This window comes from Myxine glutinosa, chromosome 2 (genome assembly GCF_964187855.1).
Source record: "Myxine glutinosa chromosome 2, kmMyxGlut1.1, whole genome shotgun sequence".
Taxonomy (NCBI): Eukaryota; Metazoa; Chordata; class Myxini; order Myxiniformes; family Myxinidae; genus Myxine; species Myxine glutinosa.
The window spans coordinates 60,505,017-60,521,642 of NC_136262.1; the positions used below are offsets into that span (position 1 = coordinate 60,505,017).

At 48.6% G+C, this 16,626-nt stretch overlaps 1 protein-coding gene across 3 annotated transcripts in view; it reads right to left on the minus strand.

Moving 5' to 3' along the window:
• The window catches only part of DTNB (dystrobrevin beta), a 277,429-nt gene extending 261,578 nt beyond the window's left edge, over positions 1–15,851 (minus strand). The window contains exon 1 of one of the 3 annotated variants that reach the window (XM_078773345.1): positions 15,491–15,851. The gene's annotated coding sequence lies outside the window, so the exon portion shown is untranslated. The remainder of the gene's footprint in view (positions 1–15,490) is intronic. The other 2 variants (XM_078773348.1, XM_078773344.1) reach the window with 2 other exon arrangements.
• Between the last annotated feature and the right edge of the window lie 775 nt (positions 15,852–16,626).

Below are 16,626 nucleotides of genomic sequence, written 5' to 3' on the forward strand. Positions count from 1 at the left end.
CATGGAGGTGCTCAGAATCTCGTCACCATTAACCCCACATTGACGAGGTTCTCAGCACCATGAACCCCACATTGATGTGGTTCTCGGCACCATGAACCCCACATTGACGTGTTTCTCGGCACCATGAACCCCACATTGACGTGGTTCTCGGCACCATGAACCCCACATTGACGTGGTTCTCGGCACCATGAACCCCACATTGATGTGGTTCTTGGCACCATGAACCCCACATTGATGTGGTTCTCGGCACCATGAACCCCACATTGATGTGGTTCTTGGCACCATGAACCCCACATTGACGTGGTTCTCGTCACCATGAACCCCATATTGATGTGGTTCTCGGCACCATGAACCCCACATTGACGTGGTTCTCGTCACCAATGACCCCCACATTGATGTGGTTCTCGGCACCATGAACCCTACATTGACGTGGTTCTGGTCACCATGAACCCCACATTGACGTGGTTCTCAGCACCATGAACCCCACATTGACGTGGTTCTCAGCACCATGAACCCCACATTGACGAGGTTCTCGGCACCATGAACCCCACATTGATGTGGTTCTCGGCACCATGAACCCCACATTGACGTGGTTCTAAGCACCATGAACCCCATATTGACATGGTTCTCGGCACCATGAACCCCACATTGACGAGGTTCTCGGCACTATGCACCCCACATTGACGTGGTTCTCGGCACCATGATCCCCACATTGACGAGGTTCTCGGCACCATGAACCCCACATTGACGTGGTTCTAAGCACCATGAACCCCATATTGACATGGTTCTCGGCACCATGAACCCCACATTGACGAGGTTCTCGGCACTATGAACCCCACATTGACGTGGTTCTCGGCACTACGAACCCCACATTGACGAGGTTCTCGGCACCATGAACCGCACATTGACGTGGTTCTAAGCACCATGAACCCCACATTGACGAGGTTCTCGGCACCATGAACCCCACATTGACGAGGTTCTCCGCACCATGAATCCCACATTGACGAGGTTCTCGGCACTATGCACCCCACATTGACGTGGTTCTCGGCACCATGATCCCCACATTGACGTGGTTCTCAGCACCATGATCCCCACATTGACGTTGTTCTCGGCACCATGAATCCCACATTGACCTGGTTCTCGTCACATTGAACCCCATATTGACGTGGTTCTCGTCACATTGAACCCCATATTGACGTGGTTCTCGTCACCATGATCCCCACATTGATGTGGTTCTCGGCACCATGATCCCCACATTGACGTGGTTCTCGTCACCATGAACCCCACATTGACGTGGTTCTAAGCACCATGAACCCCATATTGACATGGTTCTCGGCACCATGAACCCCCACATTGAGGTGGTTCTCGGCACCATGAACCCCACATTGACGTGGTTCTCGGCACCATGAACCCCACATTGACGAGGTTCTCGGCACCATGAACCCCACATTGACGAGGTTCTCGGCACTATGAACCCCACATTGACGTGGTTCTCGGCACCATGATCCCCACATTGACGTGATTCTCGGCACCATGATCCCCACATTGACGTTGTTCTCGGCACCATGAACCCCACATTGACTGGTTCTCAGCACCATGAACCCCACACTGACTGGTTCTCAGCACCATGAACCCCACATTGACTGGTTCTCGGCAGTATTTCTCCTTTTGATCCCGCCCGAGGGGGCGGGGCCAAAATGATTCTACTCTCGTCCCTTCTTGCCATGTGGCGATCATAACTACCAAGTTTGATGAATATCTGCACAACTGTTTCGGAGAAGATAGCGTCAATGACAGACAGTTGGATGGAATCCCTCCCCCCCCCCCCCCCCCCCCCCCCCCGCCCCCGCCGTTGTTTATTTATTACGCTGTGCTCGCGAAGTTAATATTCGGGGTTAAGCATTCAGTTGCGTACGTGTGCCATGTTCCGTACGCCGTACGTGTGCCGGGTTCCGTGTTCCATACGTGTGCCGGGTTCCATGTTCCGCACGTGTGCCGTACGTGTCTGCATTTAAAAAATTCATTTTCTCGGCAACCGTTGGTCCGATTGACACGAAATTTTACCATCGAAGCGCCTCGCCTGTATAATTTTTTGATTCATAATTATGACGTCATATGCCACGTGGTACGGACGCCATCTTGGAAAAAAGTCATGCCTCTACATCTCCCAAACCGCTCAATGGAAAAAAATGAAACATGGCTCATTGTCAAGTAGTCATCATGTGGAATAAGATATGTTGATGGTGATGTCATCAGTGCCTTACTTATGACGTCATAATTTGACAAGTGCAACGCTTGATCTGATCAGAATGAATAAAAAAAAATTCCTCTGCAACTGTTAATCCAATGGACACGACATTTTCAGATTGTGAGCGCCTCCTCATGCAGAATATTTTAATGATAATCATGAGGTCATTGGTCATGTGGCACAGGCGCCATCTTGGAAAAAACGAAAAATGTTGCACCTCTACATCTCCAAAACCGCTGCATGGGAAAAAATTGAAAAATGGCTCATTGTAAAGAACTCCATATGGGGAATAGGTGTTGTTAACAATGACGTCATTGGTGCCATAATTATGACGTCATAATTCGACTGGGACAACACTTAGTCTGATCAGTTTGAAATGTATTGAGCCTGATCTATGCAACAATTATATTAGAGAATATAAATTTATGATGTCATCGCTCACATGGTCTGGCAGCCATATTGGATAACAGGAAAAAAATGTTCAAAAACAGAAGAGTTGGCTCGCAACAAGTTGACTGCACAGGGTAGGCCTAAGTATTCTATGAATACCATCTCGTTTGGTTTGCAATTATTCTTAATAAATTCATTATATTTGTTGCATTTCCTTCGTCTTGTCGTCTCTGTTTGTGGGGATCGGATAACCCCCATTTGTGGCTCGTCCGAGGTAAGGACCTCGTGACTTTCGGTCCCGCGTGCGCCAAAAAAGGAGCCGCCAATAATTTGGCTTGTACCGTTGTACGCCTCGGGAGTAACAACGTTTCGCTATGCGTGAGGATGTTAACCCTGGTGACGCGACAATATTAAATGATCGCCGACCCCTTTCTTCCGTGGGTGGAGGGAAGTATTTTAGCCCCCCCCCCCCCAAAAATAATAATAGGAAAAAAAAGAAGAGGGGGGGGGAAGTACCCGGCATTCCGTGTATAAACGTGAGGGAGAAGAGGGGGGGCGGGGGAGGGGGAGGAGAGGGGGGAGGGGAAGGGGGAGGGATGGGAGAGGGGAGGGGTGGGAGGGGGGAGGGGAAGGGGCAGGTGGGAGGGGAAAATGGAGGGGGAGGGGGGTAGGGTGGAGGGGGAAGGGAGGGGGAGGGGAGGAAGGGGGAGGGGAGGGGAGGAAGGGGGAGGGAAGGGGAGGGCCAGTCAACAATGACGTTGCAGTTCTCATGGTCGGAGAGCAGCACAACAATTGCGACATCGTCCTGAATCTTCGCAACAGCACGAGGCGGATTTTGGAGACTCACCGATCCTGTGACGCCCTCCAGTACCGGCGTTGCCGGGTGGGGGAAGGGAGACACGTACATTCGCCCTCTCGACTCAAGCTCACTCGGACAAAAGCCTCGCACAAATTACACCGTGAAGGCCCAATGGCCATGTCTATGCCACAAATCAAGTACGTGAGCGAGTCGGGCGCACTGAATTGAAAATATATAGAACGCTCATACTCCGTGAAAAGTGAAGCCAACTGGCGGCGGGGATGGAATAACTCACATTATTTCAACCTGAGAGGTGTTTCACCTCGCTCCGGTGGATTTACCTGCCGATGCGCTTATTACTTGGATTTGTCCCAATGGAGCAAGGTGATTAAGAGGTGAAAGGATACCAGAGTCAACGACTCTGACGTTCAGCTACATCTTAGCTCAGCCACAGCTAAATACAACACAAACTATACATGAATAGGCTAACAACGGCACGTTAACATTTTTTTTTTTTTTTACTTTACTTTAAACACTTATCGGAGACTCATGCGGCACACTCAATTGATTGTGCTTATTCGGAACATCACGTGATCGCTCTGAGCGAATCAGCGCGCTGCTCTGCCACCGGTCAGAATCCATGTCTAATATTCCTCGCTGAAAAAAAATCTATGTGAAACATGCAACTATCTATGCTAAATCGTGCTAAATCATGCTAAATGCTAATCATGCTAAAATAAAATCTATGCTACTTGCTGGCGGCAAGGAACATCACGTGATCGCGTCACGAACATCATTCGTGATCACGTCATCACGTGATCGTGATCGTTATCAATGAGCGCGAATCAGCGAATCAGCGCGCTGCTATTCCACCGATTCAGATTCGCTGAAAAAAAATATGGATCTAAAGATGAAAGAAAAAAAAACCTATGTGGTGTGAATGGCAATGTTCCTCGCTGAAATGTGAAAAAACGCAATCGCTTTTCGCTCTGAAATACGTGCGAATGCGTAACTGAGTTAATGGCGGCAAGGAACATCACGTGATCGCTCTGAGCAAATCAGCGCGCTGCTCTGCCACCGCCTCAGATTCGGTGCATAATATTCCTCGCTGAAATGCGCTGAGGTAAAAATATGGAAAAAAAATATTATGAAATAAATTTTTAGGTCGGCCATGTTCTTCCCAGGCTCAATGGCCATGTCTGTGCCAAATATCAAGTACATGAGCCTCTCCGTTTAGGAGTCTACCGGTAACATTACACACACACACACAAACTGTGTTTTATATATATAGATATATATTGTTGTGGATATGAGGATTGTGTTTTTTTTATTGTGTTTTTATTGTATCGTAAATTGTTGTAAAATATCGCCTTCCTGCCTCCAGTCTGTTGTAAAAAGGTCAAAGGGCGTTCCGGTAGTTAATTCCATAAAGCATACATTGACCACTATAATACCCTTGTTCAGTAGCTTATATCCTTATTATGTGTGTTAGGGTAAGGCTGTGTCTCCCATTAATTTAAATACTCCATTGCACCAAGTGAAATAAGAATAGATCCCCTTTCATTTCATTTCAATGGCCAACTGCATTTTGGGCGGTTTTCTTCAACCACCATTGGCCACGAGGCAAGGTTGGGGAAGAAAGGCGTGCCCGCCCGTCGTCATCAAGGGCGGAGCCAGAGGGTCGCGCGACCAACCAGGGCCGAGGTGAGCACACCGATGGGCGTGTCCTGAAGGCCGGCGGCTTGATCGCCGGAGGCGTTATAAAAGCGCGGGCGCAAGAGTGGTCAGTGGTTGCGTAAGGAGGTCCATGACAAGAGTTGCGGCAAAGAGATCACCGAGAAGAGAGTTGAGTAAGGGATCCCTGAAGAGAGCAGCTTGAGCCACCGCGGCTGCATCAACAGCAGCTTGAGCCACCGAAACTGCAGCCACAGCAGCTTGGGGCCTGGACGGACGTTTTGAGCAGGACCGAAAAGGAACGGCGGCTGCCAAATGCGCCGATCGTGCTGCGGTATCCGTGGACCGGCCTCCCCCCTCCAAGCCATCCACCTCCGCCATTCCTATCGTCATTCCCCGTGTGAGTCGTCTTCGTTTGTTCTGTCTTGGGGTATTAATTAAGCCAGTTTAGATAAGCTAGTATTTTCACTGTGTCACCTGCTTTTTCCATGTTCCCTGTATATAACCTTGACTGCTCCTTTTGCTTGTGTGTGTAAATAATAAACCCGTTACTCTTCTGTACGTCTTCTTCTTCTTCCTCTTTACATTCGGTCGCTTTAGAGGTTTCCAAATTGAATATCTGTGGCGCGATCCGGCCAACGTTCGGGAATCGGGTTTAGTCGGGGAAAACTGTTCGGCCGCGGTGCCATCTGCTCGGCAAACAACATCCTTATCCGCGGACCGTAACAATTGGTGTCTGGGAGTGAGATACGAGGCCCGAACCAAATTTTAAAAACATCTAGACAAAATTTGGTCAAAATCTGGAGCGGCCGAAATTTGTTTTGTTTTACAAAACCCGAATTTTGAAATCACGCCATGGCTGGTCAAGGCGACGGTATGTCGGTGGGAGAGATAGACGGGGTAGAATCGACCCAGGACCTCGGGGAAATGTATGTGGAGGAAAGAGAGGAGGAGAACATTGGTAATGTGGTTGAGGAGGTTTTAGGCGCGCAAAATGGCGCGCTCACGCACGAGGTTACGGGCGCGCAAAATGGCGCTTCGCACATGGCTACGGCGACCGCGCCCGCGACCGTAGCAGCGCCACCGGTGGATTTGAACCTTTTTATGCTGCAAATGGGGGCCCTTATGGACAAAATGGGTGAGCAAATGAGGGAAGAAGCAAGGGCTAATAGTGAGCGAATGGGGGGCAAAATGGGAGAAATGGGGGAGCGGCTAGAAGCTAAATTTGAGGGGTTAGACAAGAAATTTGAAGGGTTAGACAACAATTTAAAGGGGTTAGACAAGAAATTTGAGGGGTTAGACAAGAAATTTGAGGGGTTAGACAAGAAATTTGAGGGGTTAGACAATGGGATAGAAGGGGTGAAAAATGGGTTAAGGGGGTTAGAAAACACAATGGACGACAAATTGCGGGAAGTAGGGGAGCAATCCGCCCGGGAAATCAAACGGATGGGGAACCAGATAGAGGAGGTGAAAATCGGGTTAGAAGGTAAATTGGATGCTCAGGGGGATGAATTGGGACAGATGAGGGTGGCATCTACAAAAGAGATGGAGGAAATGAAGGAGGAGATACGACGAGGTGTAAGTGAGGAGGTCTCGGGGGTACGCGAGGAGGTAAAGCGAGGCGAGAAGCGTATGGAAAAAGAGGTGAGAAATGGGACGGCAAAGTTACAAGGGGGCATAGAGGACCTGACGGAGGAGGTGGAACAGCTGACGGTGGGACAGACGGAGTTAGTGGAGCAGGTTCAAAGGAACACTGTGGTACTAGGAGGGTTAAAAGCGACACAAAACGACATTAAAAATGACTTAATAGCGACACAGAGGCAATGTCAGATGGTACGTGAGGGACTGACAACGAGGTTGGACGAGGTGACAGAAGTAATGGAGACGAAGGACCGGGAGGTGAGGACGCACATAGAGACGGTCAAGGTAGCCTTAGAGGACGAGATTGAGGAGACGCACCGGGAGATAAAAGAGGTGAAGCAAAAGTTAAAGGAGGTGGAAGAGGGGGTGAGTGAAATTAAGAAGAGACGGACAGAAACTAAGAGAGAAATACAGGAGGAGGTGATGGAATATGTACAAGGTCGGTGCTCAAATCGTGATGATGTGCTTGCTAACCAAATAAAGAGTTTGCAGGTGGTGAAGGAGGTGAGGAGACGAGGTGCCAAGGTGAGTGGCGATATACGTGGAAATGCATATGATGTGAGGGGAGCTTCAGACGGCTTGGGGGTTGATTTGGATCCGGGTGTCCGTGAGAGGCCGTTGGTGAAGTATGCGACAGGTACGGTGTGCGAAGGAGGAGGTGTGCGAGAATGTCCAACTCTGGGGTGTGTGAGGAAAAAGTGCGCGCCGAGGAGTGTGTGTGCTGTCGAGAGTGAGTCGGTCGTAGCGCGTGTGTGAGGTGGCACATGGAAGCGCGTAGTGAGGAGTGTTACAGAGGATGTCACAAGAAAGTGTACACCTGTGGTGAGTGTTACGGAGGAAGTAACGGGAGAGTGTGCGCAAGAGGATGCGCAAGAAAGGTGTGTAACGGACGGGTGCATGAGGGAAGAGTGCGCTGTCAAAAGTAAGGAAGAATGTACACCTGTGGTGAGTGTTACGGAAGAAGTAACGGGAGAGTATGCGCAAGAGGATGCGCGAGAAAGGTGTGTAACGGACGGGTGCATGAGGAAAGAGTGCGCTGTCGAGAGAAAGGGTGAGTGCGCTGTCAAGAGTGGTGGTGAAAGTGGTAAGAGTGACACGGAGCGTGAGTTGGTTGTGGCAGGTGAGAGAGGATGTACACCTGGAATGGAAGGATGCACACCTGGAATGGTAGAGCGTGTGTGGGAGTGCACACTGGAATTGGTAGTGAGGCACGTGGTTGGGTGTGCGAGTGAGAGCACACCTGTGATTGTCACAGAGGAGGTGACCGAGAAGGGGGCGCGAAGAGGTGTGTTGGTGAGGTGTGCGAACGACGAGTGTGTGCAAAGGTGTGTGGTGGTCAGGTGTGTGACCAAGTCTGTGAGCGAAAGAACGAGTGCAATAACGAAGTATGCGGGGTGTACGGGCGGCGTTGGAGCAACGAGCTCGGTGAGGGTGAAAGGGGTAGCGTATGCGTGTGAGCATGCAGGTGAAGCATCGACGGTAACCGGGTTAGCGGTTAGAACGACATTTAGCCGAATCGGGCCCTCGGTGCGCGCCGAGCAGCTTCGCGTGCCGCGAGGACCAGCGGGGATCCGAACCACGGCGGTTTCGAAAGAACCGCCATACGCGATCCACGCTGGGCCTCGCTTTGAACGGCCGCGTCCGTGCTCCACTCGGCGGAGCGGGCAGCCCAATAGGAAGGGTCGTCATGGCGACCCCTTTTTGTTGAGGCGTTCCGGCAGGTCGAGATCGGGCCATTGGACGGCTTTGTGCCGAGATGGTGCGTGGGATCTCGGCCCGGGTAAACGTCCTTCCCTGCACCGAGTGCCGGACGTATCCAGCCGCCGGCACCAAACAACCCGCAGTCATTGCTCGGCTGTACGAAGCCGAGCTTTAGAAGTGAATTGGCGCACCGAGAGGCACTAGTGAGAAGACTGATGACGAGGATAGTGGTTTGGACCCGAAATTGCAAAGGAAAATTTAATGATTGGCAAAGGATTGGCAGAGTGATGATTGGCAGATGATTGGTAGTGATTGGCAAAATTTTTGATTGGCTGAATTTGGACGAGCAAAATTTATAGTGAGAAATACCCGATGTGATGGGATGGCAACTCTGCCATCTCTCACAGCGGGGGCAAAGGAGCACTAGACTTATGGGGTTTATGGCAGTGTAAGTTCGCCGAGGGAGGGTTTGGATAATGTGTAGAGACCTAGAAGATGACCTTAGGTAACGTTAAGATTAGGTAGTGACAATGATACCTGTAGTGGGGACGCAGGTAGATTAGAGTGGATGATAATGACGTGGTATGTGCTTAGTTTAAGGGGAGGACGGGGAGCACTAAGTTAGCAGGGCAACAGGTAGTTTAGATGATGCCGTGTGAGTGTTGGAGGTGTATTCAGAAGTGTATTGTGAAAAGTGTGTGAGGAACAGGTGTGATTGCACAGGTGTGCAACTGAACAGGTGTATGGAGCAGTGTTTGAGTGAGTGATAGTGATGTGAGTCGAGTGGTGCTGACCAAATGGTCCAGGAAGGAAGGAGGGTGCAGGTGGCACCAGGTGTGATTGCACAGGTGTGCAACAACAGGTGAATGGAGAATGGTTGTGTGGAATAAATGGTATGGAGTATTGGAATGGATGGTCGTGGAGTGAGTATGGTGGAAACTATGGAGTGGAGTGGATGGTGCGGAGGTGTGAATGGGGGAAGGATGGACCCCCATCACGAATACCCGGGGAGGGTAGTGTAAGTGTTAGGTAGAGGGTATAGGTAAATTGTGGTTGGATATTGGCATCTGTGGTGCGTGGTGGAAGAGTGGTGTTTGGATGGGTGCATTAGTGACGTGGAAATGGCTGGGCGTTTAGCCTGTTAGTGTGTGTAGTTGGTTTGGGCACTCCACCACTTTGAGGATGTCGGCCAGGTGAGGCCGCAGGTGGGCTCTGGGAGCCGGTAGAGTTGTTGTGGATGGGGCCCGAGGATCCGGAGGACGGACCCGGGTAGCCCAGTGCCAGAGGGCACCGAGGGGTGACAGAGCCAGGAGGGGCCTTCCCCAGTTAGATAGGTTAGGGTGAGGAGCTAGGTAAGCTCGGAGGCAACTGCAGTGGTGGAGGTGTGCAGGTGGGTAGACCTGCTGGGAGAGCTACACGACCCAGCCCGGAAATTGTGCAACGGCACCGGGTGTTGAATCGGGGGAGTGAGACCCCAAATTGAGAAGCACCACAGTTTGGTCAATGGGAATTGGTTTTTAGAACCCATAGTGTAAATGGCCAATGGATTGGCAGGGAAAGACCCCGGGTAGTGTAAAGTGTGTTAATGTCATTTAGAGGATAGTTAGGATGAAGATCTCCTCGCACCATCTACATCCACTCACCTGAGGTGACGTAACTCCACACCATGCCATGTTTTTATTATTTTTGATGCAAATGTTTGGAATGTGAGACGCATCATGACGTGGGTGTGACATTGTGCTTGATGTTCCATCTCTTCCTCCTTATGAGGATTGATGATGAATTGGGTGATGGCAAATTTTGGTTAGAGGGATTGTGGAGACGAATTTGGTTTTGGGGAAATATGGGGAAGACGTGACAGTAGTGACGAATTTGTAAATGTGTAGATTTTTGTACATAGGGGGTAAGGGCAAGGGTAGAGTAGGTGACAAGGGGGGGTGACGTACGGTAGGGACGAGCTTTCTCACTTCGCTCTCCGTACACACTTCGCCTTGCATTGCCTTGTTTGATGTGTACCCTTGTGACCTTACCCCTCGCTCATCTGTCTTCCCCCCCTTTGTCTCCCACATGAGGACCTGTGTGCCACTGGACGCCGAGGGGAGCATGCGTGAGTCCGCCATTGTGCGCCCGGAACTCCCAGAACCAGCTGTCTGCATCGATGCACCACATTATGGACCACACATCTGTGGCCGAGCACCACTTATGGACCCCATGGGTTGGGGCATGGCCCCTCTGCTGGAACCGGCCATGAAGGCCCGAAATCTTGCTGGCGGACCTTGATCACAGGGCACCGATGCCCCACAGGTGAACCACACTAGTCGGCCCTGTGGGCCATAAATAAAATAAATAAACATGGACACATTGGGGGCAAGTTTTATTGCAAATAGGCCGCCAGCAAAGAAAATGACAACATCTGGAAGAGAGCAATAGCCATCAGAGGGAGCCGAAGAGCAAGAGACCACCTGCAGGGTTAGGGGTTGTTGGTTTTATTTTGATGGACAGTGATGACTGTGCACCGATTGGTGCTTGAGGGTGTATTGGTGCGTTTTTGGGTGCTTTCAGGGTGCATTGATGCAGAGCAGACTGTCTCCCCCCCAGAAAGAACAATCACAGGTCCTGGGTTGTGTTTTGTAAATAAAAGTAGCGTCAATTGTAAATAATGCTCCCCACCGTCAATGTATAGTTTGAAGACCATTCCGCAATTTGGTTAGCTGTGGGCGTGAGTCTGTTAGGTAGGGTGCAATGGAGCAGCGGGACATATTTATTTATGTTTTAAAACTGTCACACTCAGGGTCAGGTTAAATGTAGAGGGAATTACACCTACGTGTCACACTAAGTTAAAGTTCATAGGCCCAGGACGTGCCTAAGAGGAGGAGGGTGCAGTGTTGTGGATATGAGGATTGTGTTTTTTTTATTGCGTTTTTATTGTATCGTAAATTGTTGTAAAATATCGCCTTCCTGCCTCCAGTCTGTTGTAAAAAGGTCAAAGGGCGTTCCGGTAGTTAATTCCATAAAGCATACATTGAAGGACACTATAATACCCTTGTTCAGTAGCTTATATCCTTATTATGTGTGTTAGGGTAAGGCTGTGTCTCCCATTAATTTAAATACTCCATTGCACCAAGTGAAATAAGAATAGATCCCCTTTCATTTCATTTCAATGGCCAACTGCATTTTGGGCGGTTTTCTTCAACCACCATTGGCCACGAGGCAAGGTTGGGGAAGAAAGGCGTGCCCGCCCGTCGTCATCAAGGGCGGAGCCAGAGGGTCGCGCGACCAACCAGGGCCGAGGTGAGCACACCGATGGGCGTGTCCTGAAGGCCGGCGGCTTGATCGCCGGAGGCGTTATAAAAGCGCGGGCGCAAGAGTGGTCAGTGGTTGCGTAAGGAGGTCCATGACAAGAGTTGCGGCAAAGAGATCACCGAGAAGAGAGTTGAGTAAGGGATCCCTGAAGAGAGCAGCTTGAGCCACCGCGGCTGCATCAACAGCAGCTTGAGCCACCGAAACTGCAGCCACAGCAGCTTGGGGCCTGGACGGACGTTTTGAGCAGGACCGAAAAGGAACGGCGGCTGCCAAACGCGCCGATCGTGCTGCGGTATCCGTGGACCGGCCTCCCCCCTCCAAGCCATCCACCTCCGCCATTCCTATCATCATTCCCCGTGTGAGTCGTCTTCGTTTGTTCTGTCTTGGGGTATTAATTAAGCCAGTTTAGATAAGCTAGTATTTTCACTGTGTCACCTGCTTTTTCCATGTTCCCTGTATATAACCTTGACTGCTCCTTTTGCTTGTGTGTGTAAATAATAAATCCCGTTACTCTTCTGTACGTCTTCTTCTTCTTCCTCTTTACATTCGGTCGCTTTAGAGGTTTCCAAATTGAATATCTGTGGCACGATCCGGCCAACGTTCGGGAATCGGGTTTAGTCGGGGAAAACTGTTCGGCCGCGGTGCCATCCGCTCGGCAAACAACATCCTTATCCGCGGACCATAACAATATACTTCTGGTATGTGTGCAAACCAGCCAAACTGAGATTATACACCGCCCGTGAAAGTTCATGCTTCCATTCGCACAAATCATTATCAGAGCGTTCTTTTGTACACCTCGCATGTGCTTGAAAATAAAGGGGAAGCATTGGTAAGGAGTCCCAGGTTCCGTTTTGGTAAGGGAAGGTTCTGTAAGTTGGTAAGGGAATTCGAATTTTTTTGGGATATCTCCTATGATTTTCCTTTGACAGCATAATTGTGAATAAGTGTTAAGACTGATGAGGTTTATCAGGAAAGTAAATCAATGCAAAGGTATTTATACTTTAATAGAATTGACTGAATAGTAATTGTGGGTATATATCAATTTTTTTATTATCATTATTTTATTACTTCCGGTGGATGTGTAACCCAACGACTGAGCAAATACACAACGTGCGCAAAAAAAGTGAATATAACTCGAAATTGCATGAATATCAATACTCGTCAGCCTCCACATGCACTGTCAGGACCAAAGGGCTCTTAAATGAGGTATCATTCAGCATTGTACAAGCTGTGGTTAGGACATGTACCCCGTTCAGACACAATCTGGCAACTTGCATTTATATATAACGAAAGGAGCAACACTGACCCTAGATGTGACACGACACTGATGTCATGCAAATAAATTATTCCGATGCATCACCTTCAAACTTGGATGGCGTACGTGTGGCACTCGGGTCTTTGAAGATTTATGGTCACGATTAAATTAGAGCAGAGTCACCAATACAGATTTTGCCATTGTCATGGGCTCGTCAAGACAAAATACTTCAAAATCGTCTGTTTGTCCTCTGTTTTTTGTAAGCCTAAATAACGTCTGACCATACTAAACTGATTAATATTTCTATAAATCGAACCCTCTAACGACCTTAGAATGGAACCAGCATCATCATCATCAGCTACTTTTATTCCACTGCTGGACGAGAGCCTCAGCATGTTGACACCATGTTTCACTGTCTCTTGCTTTGTTGGTCCCATTGACTCTTCCCCAATATTTGTCTATTTCATCCCTCCATCTTAGGCGTGGCCTTCCTTGTCCCTGTTGCTATTCATAGGTCTCCATGTTGTTGCTGTTGTTTTCCACCTGTTATCTGACCTTCTGCTAATGTGTCCTGCCCATTTCCATTTCCTGAGTTAGATTTTTTTGAATACACCCTGAGTTGTGGTTTGTTCTCTGACCCATTTATTTATCTTTCTATATTTGTATGTAATACCTAATATATTTCGTTCCATATTGTGTTGTGTTGCTGTTAACTTTATCTCCATTTTTGTTGTTAACGTCGAGGTCTCTGCCCCATAAATGATAGTTGGAATTATATACTGATCCAAACCTTTCCTTTTCAGACATATTGGTAAACTACCTCTCATTATGTCACCGAGTTTTACATATTGTCACCATCCAAGTTTGATTCTTCCATGTATGCATATGTATGTCGTTGGTTGTATGCATATGCAAATGTGGGTTTCAGAAGGTGGAACAGAGCCCTTCCAATATCTCAATGTATCCACATTCGTGTGTGTGTATGACTCCCATGACCATGCACCAATGACACACATGACAGGTTATACAGGAATTCGGAAGCTCGGCAAGGGTGCCAGCAAAAAATGGCCTACTCTTGCGAGAGGCACCTTGAGATCTTTAACATCAATGAAGTGCTAGCAGGCAAGACACCCAGCTTAACATCTCCCTCTGAAGGAAGGTGCACACTCACTGAAGTAACAACCTGCCTGCAAAGCACCAAGGTGACAATTTACAGTCAGACCAGTAATCAAACGCAGAAGAGAGAGTGCTCAGAATGAGTGTGCTGCCACTGTGGTCGCCTGCCAGTGCACCCCCTCCAATCCCTCACCAACCCAGGAAATGGAATGAATAATGCAATTCAGACAAGTGTGTTGATAAATCCGGTTAGAATTCAATACTCCATGTTCCAGACCTTTCTGCTACTTGGCAATTAAAACAAAGCAGCCTTAAAAACACAAATGGCATTTCAAATGGCAAATAAGCCTAAATAACGAGAGCCTTACACTGGGTTGCTAGTAAGTCTGGACCATTGAAGGTGGTGACCTTTGGAAATGTTTAGTCACATCACTTCAAACAATTGCATGACTCTTTAACCACCAAAGGCCTCTTGTATCTCCACCGCTCAACAAGACAAAGCGGAAACTTTCAACCTTCCACTTGTGGTCCGTACTCGTCAAACTAAATACAATGTGCTCCTGAAATTATATTTTTCAAGATTTCGTTCAGATCGCCTGAGGCTCCTCAGAAGGTCTTCAGTGGTCCTTGACAACCGGTTGAAGACCCGAGGGGTCCACATAATTAACATACCATGCAACTTATCACCCCAAATGTCACGTGACCGCTCGATGTGACCAAGAAGAGTTGGTTTTGTGACCATAATGAAGACCCATATGTGTTATGGTCACAGTGCTTATGAAAAAGACGTGACCGATTTTCGTGTTGATGACGTCATAGAGTCGATAACGCAACGGCCGATGGATTAAAATTGTTCTCACACGCACGACGTCATGCTTCCTGCAACGGCTCTGATCTTACACCGCACCAATTGTTATTCCAAGCTGTGGTTACAACGTATATTGTAAACAACCGTGCAACGCCGTTATACCAGGCCCATGAGGTACAGTACCATATTAGACCGATGTACAGTAGGCTATACGTTTCAAGCACGCAATCGCTGCACGTTCCTATACGTGCGTAACGACAAAACGGCTTTTGTTGTTATAATATATACAATAAATTCCAATATCGATTAAACCCTTGACCTGCTGTCATTAATTATCACGAATCGCTCGCTTGCTGTCCGTTCCCAATCCACACACTCCCACACCGAGAGCGGAGACATGCTATGAAGAGGAAGAGGATGTACCGGAGGAAGAAGATGAGGGAGGATTTTAAAATAAATAAATAACATTCATTCACTGATCGGTTTTCCGCCTCACGTCACGTTCCGTACCTGCGTTGTGGGAGGAAGGAAGGGAGGGGAGGGGGGACTCCTCACCCTCAGGGTCTCGACTTCGGCCCTCTTCGCGCCCCAAGGGGCGACTGTCTTCCGCGCATGTCCCACCTCAGGAAGCCGCGGCACACTCTCTCTCACACACACACACTCTCTTCTCTCTCTCTCGCTCTCTCTCTCTTTCACCCACTCCAATCGCCCACTCTCTTCTTCTTCTTGCGGCGTCTCTCCGCCTCTCTTTATCTCATGTATAATTAATCGATATATTCTCTTAATTAGCTACGGACACTTCGTCTCCCCTTCAGCACGACTCTCCTGTACCTCTCTCTCTTTCTCTTCCTCTGTTCCGCTCTCTGCCTCCTTTCTCCCTCTCGATCTCCTCTCCCCTCACCATCCCTCCCTCCCCACCCCACCCTTACCTCGCCTCTTCCTCCTCGCACTACCTTTTCTCTAAGCGATATGAACCAACTTTATAAACTATACGATGTCTATATATATTTTATCCTTCGCCCAGCACATCTACATCTACATCTACATCTACATCTACATCTACATCTTGTCTTTCCTCCTCTAACATATACTCTATGTATCGTCATTTCTCCTCTCTCTTATCATGGGTTCTGTTTTTTTTTACTTTACTTTGTATTTTCATTGTCATTTCTTTAAGGCGTCATGACTCATCAAGTATTATGTTACGTTAGTTACCCTTCGTTACCATCTTGCAATTCCGCTTCCCCCGCCCCCCCGCCCCCGGTCTCATTGTATCCTGCACTTCCCTCCATTTTTAGCTCACCTGGAACGAACTTCAGGGGAGCTTATCCGTCCGTCCGTAAACACTTGTAACTTCTTCTCCGAAACCGCTGAAGAAATTGTGACTAAATTTGGCACAAATGATATTTGTTGTGTTGTGACTAAAGTTTGTTCACGGAATTTTAAAAAATCGGGGTCTACTTGGGGGTTTGCCAGGGTCAAAGTGGATTCAGGTTTGACCCCCCAAAATAGGGATTTGCTTTCTTCCCAGAAACTACACACACTATTTTGATGAAACTTCACCACAACCTTCATCACCCATGATGTACCAAAGTTTGTTCAAGGCATTAGAAAAATTGAGGTCTGAGGTGGTATATGGGGTTTGAGGGAGGGGGGGGGGGGGGTGGGGTTGCCCCCAAAATAGGTAATTT